This window comes from Carcharodon carcharias, chromosome 6 (assembly GCF_017639515.1).
Source record: "Carcharodon carcharias isolate sCarCar2 chromosome 6, sCarCar2.pri, whole genome shotgun sequence".
Classification (NCBI taxonomy): Eukaryota; Metazoa; Chordata; class Chondrichthyes; order Lamniformes; family Lamnidae; genus Carcharodon; species Carcharodon carcharias.
In genome coordinates this window covers 2,048,826-2,068,513 of record NC_054472.1, presented here as the reverse complement: position 1 = coordinate 2,068,513, position 19,688 = coordinate 2,048,826, and the positions used below count along the sequence as shown (strand labels likewise).

Sequence of the window (19,688 nt, the reverse complement as noted above, 5' to 3'; positions counted from 1 at the left end):
GCTCTTTCCCTCATTTGTAATCCCTTGATGATGATAAAGAGGTATTTTAAAATGAACCTGAATAGAAATCTTTACAATTTCTGAAGATAATTCTTATCATTCACTTGACTGATGTCTCAACCGTACACTCCTGGGGAATGAATGACATCCCATCTGATTGTGACAAAGATTAACTATCCCTCCTCATCCAGTTTGCAACCATTGAAACAGTAGAACACACCAACTGCCTCCAATTCCCCTCCACTATCGACCACCTGGGTTGGACTGCAGTCGCCTCACTCCATTTTCCCCTATCCGTAGCCACCTACTCTATCCTTCTCCCTGGTAACTGCCTAAGGCTGAACCAGATTGTTTACAATGTTATATTTGACCTGAAATGAGTTTCCAACCACAAATCCATGCCATCACCAAGACCATTTCCACCTCCGTAACATTTCCTGACTCTACCCCTGCTAAAAGACTCAACCATGCCTTTGTTACTTCTAGGCTTGACTATTCCAACGTACCTCCTGGCTGTTCTACTCTCCGTAAACTTGAGGTAATCCAAAACTATGCTGCTTATGTCTGAACCCCTTCCAAGCTTTGTTTCCCTATCATCCCTCTGCTCATTGACCTACATTGGCTCCCATTTAAGCAACACATGGAATTTTAAAATTATCATCCTTGTTTTCAAATCCTATCAGTCCCACTGCCCTCCCTATCTCTGTAATCTCCTCTAGCCCTACAACCTTTCACGTTCTCAGTGCTCCTCCAATTCTGGTCTCACACACATCCCCAATTTCCATCGGTCTACCACTGGCAGCCATACCTTCACCTAGCGAGGCCCTAAGCCTTGGAATTGTGTACCTAAACCTCTGTCTCTCTACCTTCCTCTCCTCTTTAAGACATAAGAACATAAGAAATAGGAGCAGGAGTTCAAGGTTGTTCCACCATTTCTGAAAATCCTGGCTGATCTTCGATCTTAATTATACTTTTCCTGCATTTTCCCAAATCCCTCAATTCCCTTGGTATCCAAAAATATGTCAATATCTGACTTAAGTATACCCAAAAACTTAGGATCCACAGCTTTCTGCAGGGAAGAAATTTCTCCTCATCTCAGTCCTAAATGGCTGACCCCTTATCCAGAGACTTCACATTCCAGGGGAAACATCCATCATATACCCTGTGAAACCCGTTAAAAATTGCATATGTTTCAATGAGATCACCTCTCTTTCTTTGAGCTCCAAGGCATATGTGAAGTTCTTGGTAAGAAACAGTAATACTCAGTAAGAAGTATTCAGAATCAGAAGTGCACGTGCTGTTAAAACATGGACTCCTTTTATTCCCTACTAGACTCCCTCTGTTGGTATATATGTATGATAGTCTTAAGTAGACAAAATGCACATTGCAACTTGCATTAAACTACAGACATATAGGCCTAACATAGTTCATCTCTCCTCACAGGACAATCACCTCAGTCACGGGAATCCCCCTAGAAAGCCTTTGCTGCACTCTCTCTAAGGCAAGTATATCCTTCCTTAGGTAAGGAAACCAAATTGTACAGTGTATATATTAATGATCTAGATCTTGGTGTTCAGGGGACAATTTTAAAGTTTGCGGATAATACAAAGCTTGAGAGTGTTGTAAACTGTGAGGAAGACAGTGTAGAAATTCAACAGGACGTGGACACGTTAGCAGAGTGGGCAGATAGGTGACAGATGAAGTTCAATGCCGGGAAGTGTGAGGAGATGCACTTTGGTAGGAAGAACATGGACCGACAAAATAAATAGAGGGTGAAATTGAAGGGGGTGCAGAAGCAGTAAGACCTGGGTGTATATATATGTGCATAGATCATTGAAAGTGGCAAGACATGGGGAGAGAGCAGTTAATAAAGCATGCAGTATCCTGGGCTTTATTAATAGGGGCATAGAATACAAGAGCAAGGGGGTTATGCTGAGATTATATAAGACATTCGTTTGACCTCAGCTGGAGTATTGTGTACAGTTCTGGGCACCACATTATAGAAAGTATGTGATCACATTGGAGAGATTGCAGAAGAGATTTACAAGAATGGTTCCGGGGATGAGAAACTACAGCTTTGAGGATAGATTGGAGAGGTTGGGGCTGTTCACCTTGGAGAGAAGACGGCTAAGAGGAGATTTGATAGAGATGTTCAAAATCATGAGGGGGCTGGACAAAGTAGATAGGGAGAAGCTGTTCCTGCTCATAAAAGGGTCAAGAATGAGAGGGCACAGATTTAAAGTGATTTGCAAAAGAAGCAAACGTGACGTGAGAAAAAACTTTTTCACACAGCGAGTGGTTTGGGTCTGGAATGCACTGCCTGTTGTGGTGGAGGCAGGTTCAATCAAAGTATTCAAGAGGTCATTAGACAGTTATTTGAATAGAAACAAGGTGCAGGGGTACAGAGGAAAAGGCAGGGCATAATGCTCATTTGGAGAGTTGATGCAGACACAATGGGCTAAATGGCCTCCTTCTGTGCCGTTAAAATTCTGTGATTCAAGGTGTGTTCTTCCCAATGCCCTATACAACTATAGAAAGACTTCTTTACTCTAGTACTCCAATCCGTTTGTAATAAAGGCTAAAATTAGGAATTTATTAATTCCTAATTAAGCCATCTCAAAGTCTAGCTCTTTAACCAAGCTTTTGATCATCTGCCTTAATATCTCCTTACATGGCTCAGTGTCAAATTCTGTTTGATAACACTCCTGTGAAACACCATGGGACTTTTTATTATGTTGAAAGCGTTACATAAACACAAAAATTTGTTGTTGTTATAACTGCCATATACTGGGTTAATCTACGAAAACACCTTCACAATTTCTTACTCTTCACTTGCTTCAGTGCAGCATTGGTTGTGTAACAGCTGAACCTGTAGTGAGCTTCCGCCACCAAACTGGAGCTGATCCTACCATTATCTCACCCAAGTTTAGCTCATTGAGGACAGGCTGAGTGTGGAACCTTCCTGGTCCATATGGTCCAACATTGGATAACATGTTTAATCATCAAGTCACTGAGGGAGTTTCCAACATTGGGATTAGATAAAAAGGCTACAGGGGCAGCATGACCCCTGTTGACATCACATCACTGCCACTTTAGCACAGACTATCTCGACATTGGAAAAAAATTAAAAACATTCACCAAAATTGTTCAGAGTGATTGAGGCAGAATCCAGGCGGCATTAAAATTACATTTAAAAATCATTTAAAATTTTTCTATGTGTACGGTAAGAATGCTTTTCAAAGTGGAATTCAATTCTATTGAGTATATTTCAATATTTACATGCCAAGAAGATAAATCCACTGTAAGGTAGCCTTGTAGTGCCAAGTGTATGGGATGCCAATGTCATGTCAGCAATGGTGAGCTCCGACCTGGCTTTGACAGTGCAAAGGTTCAGGGGTAGGATTTTACTCGCCGCGGGCAGGCTAGGACCAAGCTGATCGGGTGTAAAATAGTGTGCGATATTTCAGTCGATGTGCGTGCGCGAGAGGTGGTAGTGCCCGCTGACAATTAAGAGGCCTATTAAGGCCTTTAATCGATCAACTAAAACCTAATTTTTGTTGCCTGTCCAAACTTAAGGTTGGCAGGCCGATTGGCCAGGCAGCCTTTTGATTTTTTTTAGCAAACCTCATCCACGGCTGGGATGAGGCTTCCACAGTTAAATAAAAAATGGGTGGTGGACCATTTCCCAGCCATTCTTGGGCCCCCACCCACCCGCCAACCCGAAAATCCTGCCCCAGGTTTCCCCGTGCAGTTCAAAATATGTTATAATATTGGGGGTGTCAAAAACTTTCTATACTCTTCAGTCACAATTTGAACAATAAACAAAGACTCCATGTTAGAACACACTGCTAATCACAATAAGTCTTACATTTGCAAAATATTAAATAGAGTACAGGTGATTGGAATAAACATCTGTCATGCGTTTACAATGTCACATGTCAACCCCTCTATCTCAGGGAAACTATACTGAGCGTAGCTGGTCTATCTGTGAAATGGGAATGCTGTATACTGGTAATCACAGGTCTTGTTAGAGATGTGTCTCTCAACTGAAATTGATGGGATTAAAATTCATGCGTTTTTCAATAATTCCACTCCTAAAACCTTCGTGCCATATCGTCGGTGGACTTGAATGAGTAAATGCTCAAGTGTCTTCCTTCTGAACCAAAAGGATTCTTGATGCTGGAGTTCAGGTGAGAGACCATCTGAACCCCAGTGGAATGCCAGGGCTCAGATCTGAGCTTGTCACTTATATTCATACATCCTGTATCTGATGAATACAAAACTTGTGCCTTATGCAGGAATAAACAGCCACTATTAACTTTTTGGTGATTTTATTTGACAGAATTAATTCAGCTATTTCTGCAATATTGTCTCAGAATGCCCCTTATTTTCTGGGAATGATTCCCCACTCACTGCAACAGAAAGACAGAAGCTCTTCTGTACAATTGTTTAAAACATATGTTTATTCCTAGGCAACCTCTGTGTAGTAGCTTTGAATGGTTAAACACAGACAGGAGTGATGGATAACTGTAGATAGCCCATTCAGGTAGGATGACATGGCAACTCAGATCAACACAATTATCTTCAAGCAATGTGTCTGTTTCCACCTGCACATCTAGTGCAACTTCAAATATTACTTTTAGCTTAAAAATAGGAATGTTGTTTACTATAATCATACCTGAGGAATTTTGAGAAGTCAGTCTTGCCAACTCAAATGACTTTTCTTTCATAAAACCATCACTAAAATGCTTATGTAACTTCTGTAATCTCAGAATAGCCTTTCAATTGGTGCCAAAAAAGTTGACATCATTAGCTCCAATTTCAGTGAAACAAGTTATCCTGAAGGCAAGTACGTAAAGACTTCATCATGTCCTCATTTTGGATCATCACTTTCAACAGCATTAAACACTACAGTTAGGTCAAAGGAATCATCTGCAGTGTAATCAAATACTATTACTGCAATGCATCTCACTGGATTTCAAAGGAAGTTGGTAGAAAACAATTGGGTAGATAGAAGTACTGTAAAAGTGTGCTTCCATGTGTGATGTACACTTAATGACTTCTTCAAAACAAACGTACTCTGAACTCTGCTCGTGTGCTGTAAAACAACAGTCACAGCAGCTTGTATGTACCTGTAGATCAGCATCTTTTACTTGGTCTGTTATAGAGGAAACTAAGAGTTTCCATTTGAATCTCAGGTTACTTCTCAGTTAAAAAAAAGAGCTTGCATTTAAGTTGAACTTCATCATGGCCTCAGGATATTCCAGAGTGTTTCACATTAATAGATCACTCTTTTGAAGCTGTCATTGTTGTAATGCAGGCAAACACAGGAGCCAAACTGTGCGCAGCGAGCTCTCGCAAACAGCAATAAGGAATTAGTTCAAACGAAAGAGACATGAGTACTTGCTCATTATAATCGACTGAAGTAGAAATAGAATTATTGAAATTGTACAGATTTTAATCCTATCAGTTTCAATTGAGATACACATCTCCAATAATACCTGTGATTGCCTGTATACAGCATTCCCATTTCACGGACAGACCAGCTACACTCAGTATAGTTTCCGTGGGGACAGACAGGCGATATATGATGATACAAACACATGACTGATGTTTATTTCAATCACCTGTACTCTACTTAAAACTTTGCAAATGTAAGATAATTTACTGTGGTTAGCAATGTGTTCTGAGATTGTGCAGTCTTTATTCATCATTCAAGTTGTGGCTGAAAAATATAGAAAGTTTTTAGCACTGACTATTCCTATACTATACTTTATAGAGTAACCTGAAGCTTTGCAGTGTCAAAGCCCAATTCTACCATTATGGCTTCTACTGCTTTGTGTGGTGCATCCTCGCCCTCTCCATATAAATCCCATTCATCTTACCCTCCAAAACCTCAACCAATGGCAAGCAAAGTTCAACAGTCACGGAGCTCAGAGATCCTGCCAAAGCACTCCAATGGTGTAGCACTCCCTCACTAAATAATTTACTTCAGATCTTTTGAAAATTCATTGCCTGCCATTTAGGAATGGGGGTGAAATTTCTCCAATGGATAATTGTGTCAAAAATAAAAACAAAAAACTGCGGATGCTGGAAATCCAAAACAAAAACGGAATTACCTGGAAAAACTCAGCAGGTCTGGCAGCATCGGCGGAGAAGAAAAGAGTTGACGCTTCGAGTCCTCATGACCCTTCGACAGAACTAGGTGACTCCAAGGAAGGGGTGAAATATAAGCTGGTTTAAGGGTGGGGGGGGGGGGGGGGGGGGTGGGGGGGGGGGGGGGGTGGGTGGGGGGAGAGAAGTGGAGGGGGGTGGTGTGGTTGTAGGGACAGACAAGCAGTGATAGAAGCAGATCGTCAAAAGATGTCACAGACAGCAGAACAAAAGAACACATAGGTGTCAAAGTTGGTGATATTATCTAAACGAATGTGCTAATTAAGAATGGATGGTAGGGCACTCAAGGTATAGCTCTAGTGGGGGTGGGGGGAGCATAAAAGATTTAAAAATATTTAAAAATAATGGAAATAGATGGGAAAAAGAAAAAATTATATAATTTATTGGGAAAAAAAACAAAAGCAAGGGGGAAGAAACAGAAAGGGGGTGGGGATGGGGGAGGGAGTTCAAGACCTAAAATTGTTGAATTCAATATTCAGTCCGGAAGGCTGTAAAGTGCCTAGTCGGAAGATGAGGTGTTGTTCCTCCAGTTTGCGTTGGGCTTCACTGTCAATCGTGTCAAAAAAATTGGCACCACAGAAAATGGGCTTCTGATGTCATGTACTTTTAAAATCTTACTGCACAGGAGGGTGCCATTCAGTCCATTGTGCCGGTGCCAGACCTTTGAAAGAACTATCCTATTGGTCCCATTCCCCTGCTTTTTCCTCATAGCCCTGCCAATTTTTCCCCTTCAAGGGTTTATCCAATTTTCTTCTAAAAGTTACAATTGAATCTGCTTTCACTGTCCTTTCAGGCAGCTATCCAAATCATATCTTACTGCTTAAAAAACATGTTAATATGTCCTAAAACATTACTCATTTCCCCTCTGGTTCTTTTGCTAATAATCTTAAATTTGTGTGCTTTGGTTATCAACCTCCCTGTCAGTGGAAACAATTTCTCCTCATTTACTCTATCAAAACCCTCATAATTTTGAACAACTCCAGTAAATTTTGGCTTAACCTTCTCTGCTCTAGGGAGAACAATCCCAGCTTCTCCAGTCTCTCCACTGAACTGAAATCCCTCAGCTCTGGTACAGTTCCAGTAAATCTCCTCTGCACCGTCTCTTAGGCCTTGATATCCTTCCTGGTGCTATGCCCAGAATTGAACACAATAGGGCCAGCTGGGGCAGAACCAACATACAAAGGTTTAGTGTACCATCTAAAAGGCAAGGAATACTGGGGCTGCTAAATGGTAGATCTTTCTACTCAAGGTCATCTACATCCTGTGCCAGATACACTGAGGGCCTGGTATATCATTCCTGTTCCTCCTCCTGATCCCCCCAAACAATATTCCTTATTGCAACTTCAGGAAGAACAGGCTTTATTGCACCAATGTGTATTTTCCATTTTTACTCTCAGTCAGTTTATGCTGACAGTGGTGCTAAATTTGGGGAAGTTTTTAAGCAGTGAACATATATGGACATATCATAGAACCATAGAAAATTTACAGCACAGAAAGGGGCCATTCAGCCCATCGTGTCTGCACTGGCCGAAAAAGAAAAAAGGGAAAAAAAAACAGCTGTCCATTCTGATCCCACCTTCCAGCACCCGCTCTGTAGCCTTGCAGGTTACGGCAGTTTAGGTGTAGATCCAGGTGCCTTCTAAATGAGTTGAAGGGTTCTGCCTCTGCCACTAAACCAAGCAGTGAATTCCAAACGTCCACCACCCTCTGAGTGAAGAAGCTTTCCTTCATGTCCCCTCTAATCCTGTGCCCCCTGGTAATTGACCCCTCAGCTAGGAGAAATAAGTCCTTCCTGTCGACCCTATCTAGGCCCCTCATAATCTTGTACACCTCAATCAGGTCACACCTCAGCCTCCTCAGTTCCAAGGAAAACAACCTCAGCCTATCCAATCTCTCCCCATAGCTGCAATTTTCAAGCCCTGGAAACATTCTTGTAAATCTCCTCTGCACTCTCTCCAGAGCAATTATGTCCTTCCTGTAATGCGGTGACCAGAACTGTACACAAAATTCCAGCTGTGGCCTAATCAGCATCTTATACAGTTCCATCATTACACCCCTGTGCTTGTATGCCATACCTTGTCCGACAAAGGAAAGCATTCCATATATTTTCTTGACCCGTCCACCTGTCCTGCCACCTTCAGGGACCTGTGGACATGCACACCAAGGTCTCTCACTTCAACCATCCAATAACCTCCCATTTATTGTATATTCCCTAACATTGTTACCCCTCCCGAAATGCATTACCTCCCACTTCTCTGGATTGAATTCCATTTGCCATTTTTCCACCCACTCAACCAAACCATTGCTATAATTCTGGAGACAACAGCTATCCTTTTCACTATCAACTACAGGGCCAATTTTTATGTCATCTGTAAATTTCACAATCGTGCCACCCACATTTAAGTCCAAATCATTAATATATACAACAAACAGCAAGGGACCCAACACTGAGCCCTGTGGAATGCTAGTGGAAACTGGTTTCCATTCACAAAAACATCCATCAACCATTACCCTTTGGTTCCTGTCGCTGAGCCAATTTTGGATCCAACTCGCCACCTTTCCCTGTATCCTATGGGCTTTTACTTTTCTGACCAGTCTGCCATGTCGGACCTTGTCAAATGCCTTATTGAAATCCATGTAGACAATCAACATCCATCACACTACCCTCATCAATCCTCCTTGTTACTTCCTCAAAATATTTGATTAAATTAGTAAGACGTGATCTTCCCCTAACAAAACTACGCTGACTATCCCTGATTAATCCGTGCCTTTCTAAGTGATAGTTTATTGTGTCTCTCAGAATTGATTCTAATAATTTGCCCACCACAGAAATCAGTCTGACTGACCTATAATTATTTGGTCTATTCCTTGCACCCTTTTTAAATAATGGTACAATGTTTGCAGACCTCCAATCCGCTGGTACCTCACAGGTACCTACTGAGGATTGGAAAATGATCCTCAGAGCATCTGCTGTTTCCTCCCTGGCTTCCTTCAACAGCCTGGGATACAATCCATCCGGCCCTGGTGACTTATCCACCTTCAAGGATGTCAGTTCCTCCAATACATCCTCTCTCATTATGCTTATGGTATCTAATACTTCACACTCCTCCTCTTTAACTAGAATGTCTGCATCATCCCTCTCCTTAGTGAAGTCAGAGACAAAGTACTCACTGAGAACCTTGCCCACATCTTCATCGTCAGAGCACAAGTTACCGTGTACATCTCTGATCGGCGCTACCTTTCCTTAGTTATTCTCTTGCGCTTAATGTACTGGCAAAACATCTTAAGCCTTTCTTTGATTTTATCTGCCAATATTTTTTCATATCCTCTCTTTGCTTTCCAAATTACCATTTTTACTTTGCCCTTGTACTTTCTATAATCCTCTAGGCTTTCTACAGTATTAAGTCTTTTGTGACTATCATAAGCTTTCTTTTTTCTGCTTTATCTTACCGTGTATGCTTCTAGATTTTTTTTATTCACTCACGGGATGTGGGCTTTGCCAGCTGGACCAGCATCCATTGCCCATCCCTAGTCGCCCTTGAGAAGGTGGTGGTGAGCTGCCTTCTTGACCCGCTGCAGTCCATGTAACATAGGTATGTCCACAGTGCTGTTAGGAAGGGAGTTCCAGGGTTTTGACCCAGGGACAGTGAAGGAGTGGCGATATGTTTCCAAGTCAAGATGGAGGGGAACTTGGAGTGACTTGGAGGGGAACTTCTAGGTGGCAGTGTTCCCATCTATCTGCTGCCCTTGTCCTTCTAGATGGTAGTGGTCTAGAGATTGGAAGGTGCTGTCGAAGGAGCCTTGATGAGTTGCTGCAGTGCACCTTGTAGATGGTACACACTGCTGCTACGTCGGTGGTGGACGGAGTGAATATTTTTGGATGTGGTGCCAATCAAGCAGGGCTGCTTTTTCTTGGACTGTGTCAAGCTTCTTGAGTGCTGTGGGAGTTGCACTCATCCAGGCAAGTGGGGAGTATTCCATCACTCTCCTGACTTGTGCCTTGTAGATGGTGGACAGGCTTTGGGGAGTCAGGAGGAGAGTTACTCATCGCAGGTTCCTAGCCTTTGACCAGCTCTTGTGTCACAGTATTTATATGGCTAATCCAGTTCAGTTTCTGGTCAATGGTAACCCCCAGGATGTTGATATGGGGGATTCGGTGATGATAATGCTTTTGAACGTCAAGGGCGATCTGTAGGTTCTCTCTTGTTGGAGATGGTCATTGCCTGGCACTTGTGTGGCACGAATGTTACTTGCCACTTGTCAGCCCAAGCCTGGATATTGTCCTGGTCTTGCTGCCTTTGGACATGGACTACTTTGATATCTGAGGAATTGCGAATGTTGCTGAACATTGTGCAATCATCAGCGAACATCCCCACTTCTGACCTTATGCTGCAAGGAAGGTCATTGATGAAGCAGCTGAAGGTGGTTGCGCCTAGGACACTATCCTGAGGAACTCCTACAGTGATGTCCTGGTGCTGAGATGACTGACCTCCAACAACCACAACCATCTTCCTTTGTGCTAGGTATGACCCCAAACAGCGGAGAGTTTTCCCCTTGATTCCCATTGATTTTGGTTTTTCTAGGCTCCTTGATGCCACACTAGGTCAAAGGGCAGTCACTCTCACCTCGCCTCAGGAATTCAGCTCTTTTGTCCACGTTTGAACCAAGGCTATAATATGCCAAGAGCTGAATGGCCCTGGCAGAACCCAAACTCGGCATCGGTGAGCAGATCATTGCTAAATAAGTGCCGCTTGATAGCATTGTTGATGACCCCTTCCATTACTTTACTGATGATCGAGGGTAGACTGAGAGGGCAGTAATTGGCCGGGTTGGGTTTGTCCTGTTTTGTGTGTACAGGACATCCCTAGGCAATTTTCCACATAGCCGGATAGATGCCAGTGTTGTAGCTGTACTGGAACAGCTTGGCTAGGGGTGCGACAAGTTATGGAGCACAAGTCTTCAGTACTATTGCCGGAATATCGTCAGGGCCCATAGCCTTTGCAGTATCCAGTGCCTTCAGCCTTTTCTTGATATCACGTGGAGTGAATCGAATTGACCGAAGACTGGCATCTGTGATGCTGGGGACCTCCGGAGGAGGCCAAGATGGATCATCCACTCGGCACTTCTGACTTAAGACTGTAGCAAATGCTTCAGTCTTATCTTTTGCACTGATGTGCTGGACTCTCCCATCATTGAGGATGGGGATATTTGTGGAGCCTCCTCCTCCAGTGAGTTGTTTAATTGTCCATCACCTTTCACGACTGGATTTGGCAGGACTACAGAGCTTAGTTCTGATCTGTTGGCTGTGGGATCACTTAGCTCTGTCTATCACTTGCTGCTTATGCTGTTTGGCACCCAAGTAGTCCTGTGCTATAACCAGGGGATTCTAGATTTGGCAGTATCGCCCTTTTTCTTTGTGGGGACATGTCTACACTGTGATCGTAGAATCTCACTTTTGAATGCCTTCCACTGGTTTGTCACTGATTTTCTTTCAAGTCGCACTTTTGCCAGATCACCTCTCAGCTTCATAAAATAGGCCCTTCCCCAATTTAGAACTTGTACTCCTGTTCTATCTTTATCCTTTTCTATATTTATATTAAATCTAACTGTATTATGGTCACTATCTCCAAAATGGTTACCCACTGCTTCTTCTCCACTTGCCCAGCTTCATTTCGTAAGACTAAATCTAGAATTGCACTTCCTGTCACTGGGCTTGTTACGTGCTGGTTAGAAAAATTCCCTTGAGTGCAGCTCAAGAATTTTGTGCCCTCTGTGCCTATTACACTGTTTGTATCCCTACTGATATTAGGGTAGTTGAAGTCCCCAACTATTATTGCCCTATTGTTTACGCAGTCAGAAAGTTACCTACATATTTGCTCTTCTGTCTCCCTCTCACTATTTGGGGGTCTATAGTACACTCCTAATAGTGTGGCTGCCCCTTTTTATTCCTGAGCTCCACCCATTGGCCTCATTTGATGATTCATTTATTATATCATCCCTCTTCAAGCTGTAATTGATTCCTTAACCAATAATCTTACACCACCACCTTTTTTAGCCCCCTCTCTATTCTACCTGAAAATCCAGGGATGTTGAGTTGCCGATTTTGCCCCTCTTTAAGCTAAGTTTCCCTTAAAGCAATGATATCACACTACCACGTGTCTATCTGTGCCTTCAGCCATCGGCTTTATTTTCTATACTCCTTGCATTTAAATAAATAGCTTATGGTATTGCTAACTTCTTGTGCTGTAAACCTCTAACCTTTGCTTCTTGTGTCTTTCAGTCACCCGCTAATTTTCTGTCTCCCGCTCCCTGCTCTGAATTAGTCCTATCTCACTCTGCCCTCAGGTTCCCATCCCTCTGCCAATCTAGTTTAAATACTCCCCAGCAACACCAGCAACTGCACCAATTCACTAAGGATTCTCATAGCGGCAGGAACAGGCGATTTTCAGTCCATCAGCTTGGATCGATCCCAGATCTGAACAAAAGTGTTCTAATCCATAGCCACTCCTATGCCCCCAATCAGGCAATCTAAACCAGCCCACTGAAACACACTGTAACCACACTGAAGATGCTCAGTGTTTATTTTTCATAAAATCACTGTACGACAGACAAAATTTACTGATTCATGAGTACAAATGAACTACACAGGGCTTCCCAGTAGTAAGAGAAGAGGAGCCAAAAACATTCGAGTTTAGGATTACAGGAGCTTTTCCACGTTATTTAATTCCGAGTCCTTCCATCTGCCAGTCCGAAAGATCACCTCAGCCAAAGTCCTACAAACACTCTTCAGTCCACCAGTCTCTTACCATTGAAATGTAATACAAAATCATACTAGTGAAGGGCTAGTGGCCAAAAAGAGAATTCCTGCTCGCTTTAATGATGTGTAAAAATGGTTAAAACTCAAAGATGCCCAGCTTTAAAAAAACAACACAACTGCAAGAAGAAGAATTTAGAGGTTCATTAATGGGACAGAAAAGAGCACTATAAAGAATGACTCCTAATCATGAAGATGCCTTTTAGAGAAATGGGTTGTTTTGGAGAGGTGGAGCCACCCCCTTTGTTGGTTATAAAGAGCATTCAGTGTGTGGGGGAGCATTCCCTCCTGCTGAGAGAATGTAATGCAGCACCTTTGTAATACAGGTTTTGCTTAGTATTTTTTCCTAAGCATTCTCTGTGTAAAATTAAAGCACAATGGGAAATCAGGATGTAACATCCCCAATGTGAGTGGATTATGCAATTGGACAGTAACTCTCTCACATCACATTCAACAGCAACACTCAGTTCATTGTTGCGGCTTCACAGATTCAGGCAAACGTCCTGGAGACTCTTTGTAACTTTTATTGAAAGATCTTTTAATATGAGAATCCAAGGGGTGCAACATATTAAATCTTAAAGAACATGAAATTCACCCCATGGGTCAGCCACTGTGAATGTGCAAGTGGTTTAAATAGTTTCAGAATGTGTGAAAGGTTTAAATAGTTTCATTATAGAGAGCCTGTGCTTTAATAAGTCAACAGCTCCAATTTCAATAAAGACTTAAAAATAAATCACTATCAACCAGTCCAGGCATAACAAAACACACCACATTCCTTCAATTGCTATGTGCCATATTGTATTATATAGAGGCAAGTACAAAAGTGCCTTATTAAATGAAAGAAAGATTGATTTTTCTCAAGAAATAACAAATTCTTGTTCATTTGATATGTGTGGACCTCATTAGAAACTAACTCCAGCACTGCCGGAGAGTCCTGCGTTTTATCTGTCCAGTCTATGGACAGAGTGTGATCTGGAGTGATGAAGTCAAGGTCAGCTGCCAGTCACCAAACAAGAGACTCCTGCATGGCACTGGTACGTTCATCTTCCGTAGTCTTTGGCTCAACTTAGCGAGATGGACAGGGGAGTACCAAGAAGTACCTACAATCAGGTATCCAGCCTTTCCAGCTGACCACTTACAATCAGATCCCTCCTCCACCACTTTGGTCACCCAACACATTCATCACCCTTTCCCGGTCAATTGTAAATGGACAGACTCTTCATTACCTGACTGGATGATTCTTGAGTCAGTCACACAGTCTTTACTTCCCCATGTCCATCACTTTTATAATTGACAAAAAAAAATGTTGAAAATATACTAATGCCTCTGATTTTTCTCCTGGTTTTTTCCCCCAGGAATGTCCCAAATATTAATCTTAAATTCCTGGAGACTTCAAAGACATTCCTGGAGAGATGTCAACAACTGCCCAGGCTGTGGCCTGGGATTTTTCTGGTCCACATGCTTCATGGGCTCTGCATTGAATTATTGACTGGAATACCAATTATGTTTTTAATTCACATACTGCAAAAAATATTTCAGCTCAGAGTCATGGATCAGCTGTGTGGCTATGAAATTAAAGGGAGTAGAAGTGGGGTGAATGAATGATTGATCTAGAAAGCTAATCCATGGTTTAGAAATCACAACAAGAGTTTAAGTGACAAGTAAAAGGAAAGTTTTAAAAGGAAGTTCTGTCGAAGGGTCATGAGGACTCGAAACGTCAACTCTTTTCTTCTCCGCCGATGCTGCCAGACCTGCTGAGTTTTTCCAGGTAATTCTGTTTTTGTTTTTGTTTTGGATTTCCAGCATCCGCAGTTTTTTTGTTTTTATATTAAGTAAAAGGAAATCAGTTCCTGATTAAAAATTACGCCACGATAGAATTTTTACAAATCAAACAGCTGGTTTAACATTTTGTTTGAGAATCTGTGAAACTCAGCGGGAAATTCCTAAATTAATTCCTAAATCTTCTTAAATACCATATTTATATTAATGCGCCAAAGCCCTACAGACTTTTGATGCAAAGCTTTTATCTTACGAGTGTTGATGAGGTTTTTCAAACTAATGAAAGAAGCTGATGGTCCTAATCAGCTGTCGTCAATCCATAAAATATGAGTTGTAATACAGAGAGCTGCTGGAGTTCATTTCATACTCTCAGCTGTGAAACTGGACACTTGTATGAGGGAATAATTCTATTGATGCTGACAACCCTCTCATATCTCAACAAGTAGCTATTCTTCCAGTGTGAATCCAGACAGTGACAAGCAGCAAACTAGTGCATCAAACAGGCCAAACAAGCTCAACTTGATCCTCTTCAGGATGAGCATCAAAAAAAAAGCTGACACTCCCAGAGCATTACTGAGGGAGGGCTGCACTGGTGAAGGCCTGGAAACAACTCCTACCACTTGTCAGGGGGATAGGAACCTGAGGGGTAACTCAAATTGGAAGGAAGTAAAGCTGGTAATGGGAAGTAGAAAAGTAGCAAGTGAAATTAGAAGGCAGGCGAAACAAAGGTGAGTACCAACTAGGCTTAGAATGCAGAATAATGTCAAAAACACAAAGTTAAGGGCACTCTACCTGAATGCACACAGCATTCACAACAAGGTAGATGATTTAAAGGCACAAACTGAGGTAAATGGGTATGATTTAATTGCCATTACAGAAACATGGCTGCAAGGTGACCAAGACTGGGAACTGAATAGTCAAAGGTATTCAACGTTTGGGAAGGGCAGGCAAAAAGGAAAAGGAGGTGGTTTTACACTGATAAGAAGGGATGGGGTCAGTACATTAGCAAGGGAGGATCTCAGATCAGAAGAACAAAATGTGGAATCTGTTTGGGTGGAGCTAAGAAACAGCAAGGGGCAACAAACATTGACAGGAGCTGTCTATAGGCCACCAGACAGTAGTGGTAGTGTGGGACATGGTATTAACCAAGAGATTAGAGAAGCATGTAACATGGGTAATATAGTAATCATGGGTGACTTCAATCTGCATATAGACTGGGTAAACCTAATGAGCACTAATGTTGTGGAAGACGAGTTTCTGGAGTGTGTTAGGGATGGTTTTCTAGAGCAGTATGTTGAGGTACCGACTAGATAACAGACTATTTTTGATCTTGTATTATGTAACAAGAAAGGGCAAATTAATAATCTTGCTGTAAAAGAACCTTTAGGGATGAGTGACTATAACATAGTAGAATTTTACATTCTGTTTGAAAGTGACGTAGTTCAATCTGAAGCCAGGGTGCTACATTTGAACAAAGGAAATTATGCAGGAATGAGGGGCAAATTAGCTGAGGTGGATTGGGAAAATACGTTAAAAGGTATGTCGGTGCATAGGCAACAGACAGTCTTTGAAGAATTATTACATAGTTTACAGCAATTATACATTCCTTTAAGGCACAAAAACACAAAAAGAAAAGTCAGTCAACCATGGCTAACAAAGGAAGTTGAGGATTGTATAAGATTAAAAGAAAAGGCCTATAAAGTTGCCAGAAATAATAGTAAACCTGAAGATTGGAAGGATTTTAGAATACAGCAAAGGAGGACCAAGAAACTGATAAAGAAAGGGAGAATAGAATATGAATGTAAACTAGTAAAAAACATAAAAACGGACTGTAAAAGCCCCTAGGGGTACGTAAAAAGGAAACGTTTGGCTAAGACAAATGTGGGTCCATTACAGGCAGAGTCTGAAGAATTTATAATTGGGAATAGAGAAATGGTGGAGAAGCTAAGTTATTACTTTGTGTCTGTCATCACTAAGGAAGATACAAGAAATCTCTCAGAATTAGAGATCCAAGCAACTAGGAAGAAAGAGGAATTGAAGGAAATTAGTATTAGTGAGAAGGTTATATTGAAGAAATTAATAGGACTAAAGGTTGATAAGTCCCCTGGAGCCAATATTCTACATCCCCGAGTGTTGAAGGAGGTAGCTATAGAGATAGTGGATGCATTGGTGATCATCTTTCAAAATTCTATAGATTCTTGAATTGTTCCTCCAGATTGAGCAATGTCACCCCACTCTTAAAGAAGGGAGGGAAAGGGAAAACAGGGAACTACAGACCTGTTAGCCTTACATCAGTAGTAGGGAAAATGCTAGAAGTCTCTGTATAATTACAGTAAGACATCTTTACTCCTAAACGCAAATCCTCTTGTAAGAAAGGCCAACAAACTATTTGCCTTCTTAATTGCTTGCCGTACCTGCATGTTCGCTTTCAGTGACTCATGAACAAGGACACCCAAGTCCCTTTAAAGATCAACACTTCCCAGTCTCTCACCATTTAAGAAATATTCTGTATTTCTGTTTTTCCTACCAAAGGAAAGGGTCAACAGCATGGGTTTGCCATTGTCAGTTCTGGTGCCTAGGTCAATGCCACATTGTTTCTCCTGGTTTCATTCCTGCTAGACTTTGTAGTGGTTTGATGGAACCAAGTGGCTTGCTAGGCCATTTCAGGGGGCATTTAAGAGTCGATGCACATTGCTGTGCATCGGGAGTCACATGTCGGCCAGACCAGGGAAGGACAGCAGATTTCCTTCCCTAAAGGAAATTGGTGAGTTAGATGGGTTTTTACGATAATCGACAATGGTTTTATCACTGAGGCTGGCTTTTAATTCCAGATTTATTAATTGAATTTAAATTCCTACAGCTGCCGTGGTGGGATTTGACCCCATGTCCCCAGAGTATTAGCCTGGGTCTCTGGATTACATTATACTATGACACCGTCTCCCCGTAAAGTGCTGTGAGCAGACCTGTGGTCATAAAAGATGCTATAGAAATGCAAATCTTTTTTTTCTTTCTTCCCACCTGACACTCAGGCTAACCACATTGGCCCCATTACTGCATTGGCTGTGATTAGTTAACTCAGCACCTTGGGATCCTTCTGATCTCTTTGACCCAGTACAACACCGTACTGAACAGTCCAAGGAGCTCTGTAGGTGTTCAGAAGTTTTGCACTGCCTGTTTTTACAATGTGCCTGGGTACCTGTCACTAACTCTAGGTCGTCTTCTACAAGTGCTGATTTCAGCAGAGCTGTGCTTGAATTGGTTTTGTATTGCAAGTGGGCATCAGTTCACTAACTACATTGATGCAGCATCATAAAAACAGCCTAACAATGAACTGTAACAATCAGTGATCTTTGTGAGAAATAGATTGTGGAGAACTCTATTAGAGAAGTGGGAAAGTATTCAATGGTTAAGTGGGCCCTCTCACATTTAAACAGCTTTCCTCAAGTGATCAAAGTGCTTGGTCATATTTTCCTGCAGCAGTTGTATGTGCACTTTCTGGGATTGATCAACTTACTTAACATCAAAACTTGTTTTGAGTGACTTATGGCCATTTTCAGAAAAGCAGGACACCCTTTTTTAAAATCTCTCTCCAAAAGCATTTCTCCCGTAATTTAAAAATCTGCAACAACCTTCCAATGTCTCTGGGAGATGGGGTTTGTTGTCGGTTCCAACATAACTGAGACATTTATCACTAAGGGCAAGTTTAAGTGTGACAATTGCTACTTTGCAGCACTAGGCTCATAGACGTTTACAGCACAGAAGGAGGCTATTCGGCCCATCATGTCCGCGTCGAAGAACAAAGATCTGACTACACTAATCCCATTTTCAAACACTTGGCCCATAGCCCCGGAGGCTATGGCAACGCAAGTGACTAAATAAATAATTCTTAAATGTTGCAAGAGTTTCTGACTCAACCACCCTTTCAGGCAGCAAGTTCCAGACTCCCACTACCCTATGGGTGAAAAAATTTCTCCTTAACTCCCCTCTTAGCTTTCTACCTCTTACCTTAAATCCATGCCCCCAGTTATTGATCCCTCTACTAATGGACAAAGTCCATTAGTATCCACCCTATCTATGCCCCTTATAATTTAGTATCCACCCTATCTATGCCCCTTATAATTTTATACACCTCTATCAGGTCCCCTCTCAACTTTCGTTGCTCCAAGAAAACCAACCCCAGCCTATCCAATCTATCCTCATAGCTCAGACCCTCCAGCCCAGGGAACATCCTGGTAAATCTCCTTTGCACCCTCTCCAGTGTAATCATATCCTTCCTATAATGTGGTGACCAGAACTGCACACAGTACTCCAGTTGTATCCTAACCAGTGTTTTATACAGTCCCAGCATAGCCTCCCTGCTCTTGTATTCTATGCCTCGGCTAATAAAGGCAAGTATCCCATGTGCCTTCTTAACCACCTTATCCACCTGCCCTGCTACCTTCAGGGATCTATGGATATGCACACCAAGGTCCCTCTGATCTTCAGTATTTTCCAGGGTCCTACCATTCAGAGTGTAACCCGTTGCCTTGTTAGCTCTCCCCAAGTGCATTACCTCACATTTTTCTGGGATGAATTCCATTTGCCCCTGCTCTGCCCACCTGATCAGTTCATTGACATCCTCCTGCAGTTTATGGCTATCCTCCTCACTATTTATCACCCTAACAATTTTCGTGTCACCCGCGAACTTCTTGATCATACCCCCAACATTTAAGTCCAAATCATTTTTATAAAACACAAACAGCAAGGGCCCCTGCACCGAGCCCTGTGGAACCCAAATGGAAACAGACTTCCAGTCACAGAAACATCCCTCTACCATCAGCCTCTGAGCCAGTTTTGGATCCAATGTGCCAGTAGCATTGTGCCACTTGGTCCACTAGCTCAACTTCTAAACAAAACCTAAAGCATATGATCCTTTCACACT

At 42.1% G+C, this 19,688-nt stretch overlaps 1 protein-coding gene across 3 annotated transcripts in view; it reads right to left on the bottom strand.

The window, feature by feature from the left end:
* bbs9 (Bardet-Biedl syndrome 9) overlaps positions 1–19,688 on the bottom strand; it is a 505,659-nt gene that overhangs the window by 84,942 nt on the left and 401,029 nt on the right. The window lies entirely within an intron of this gene.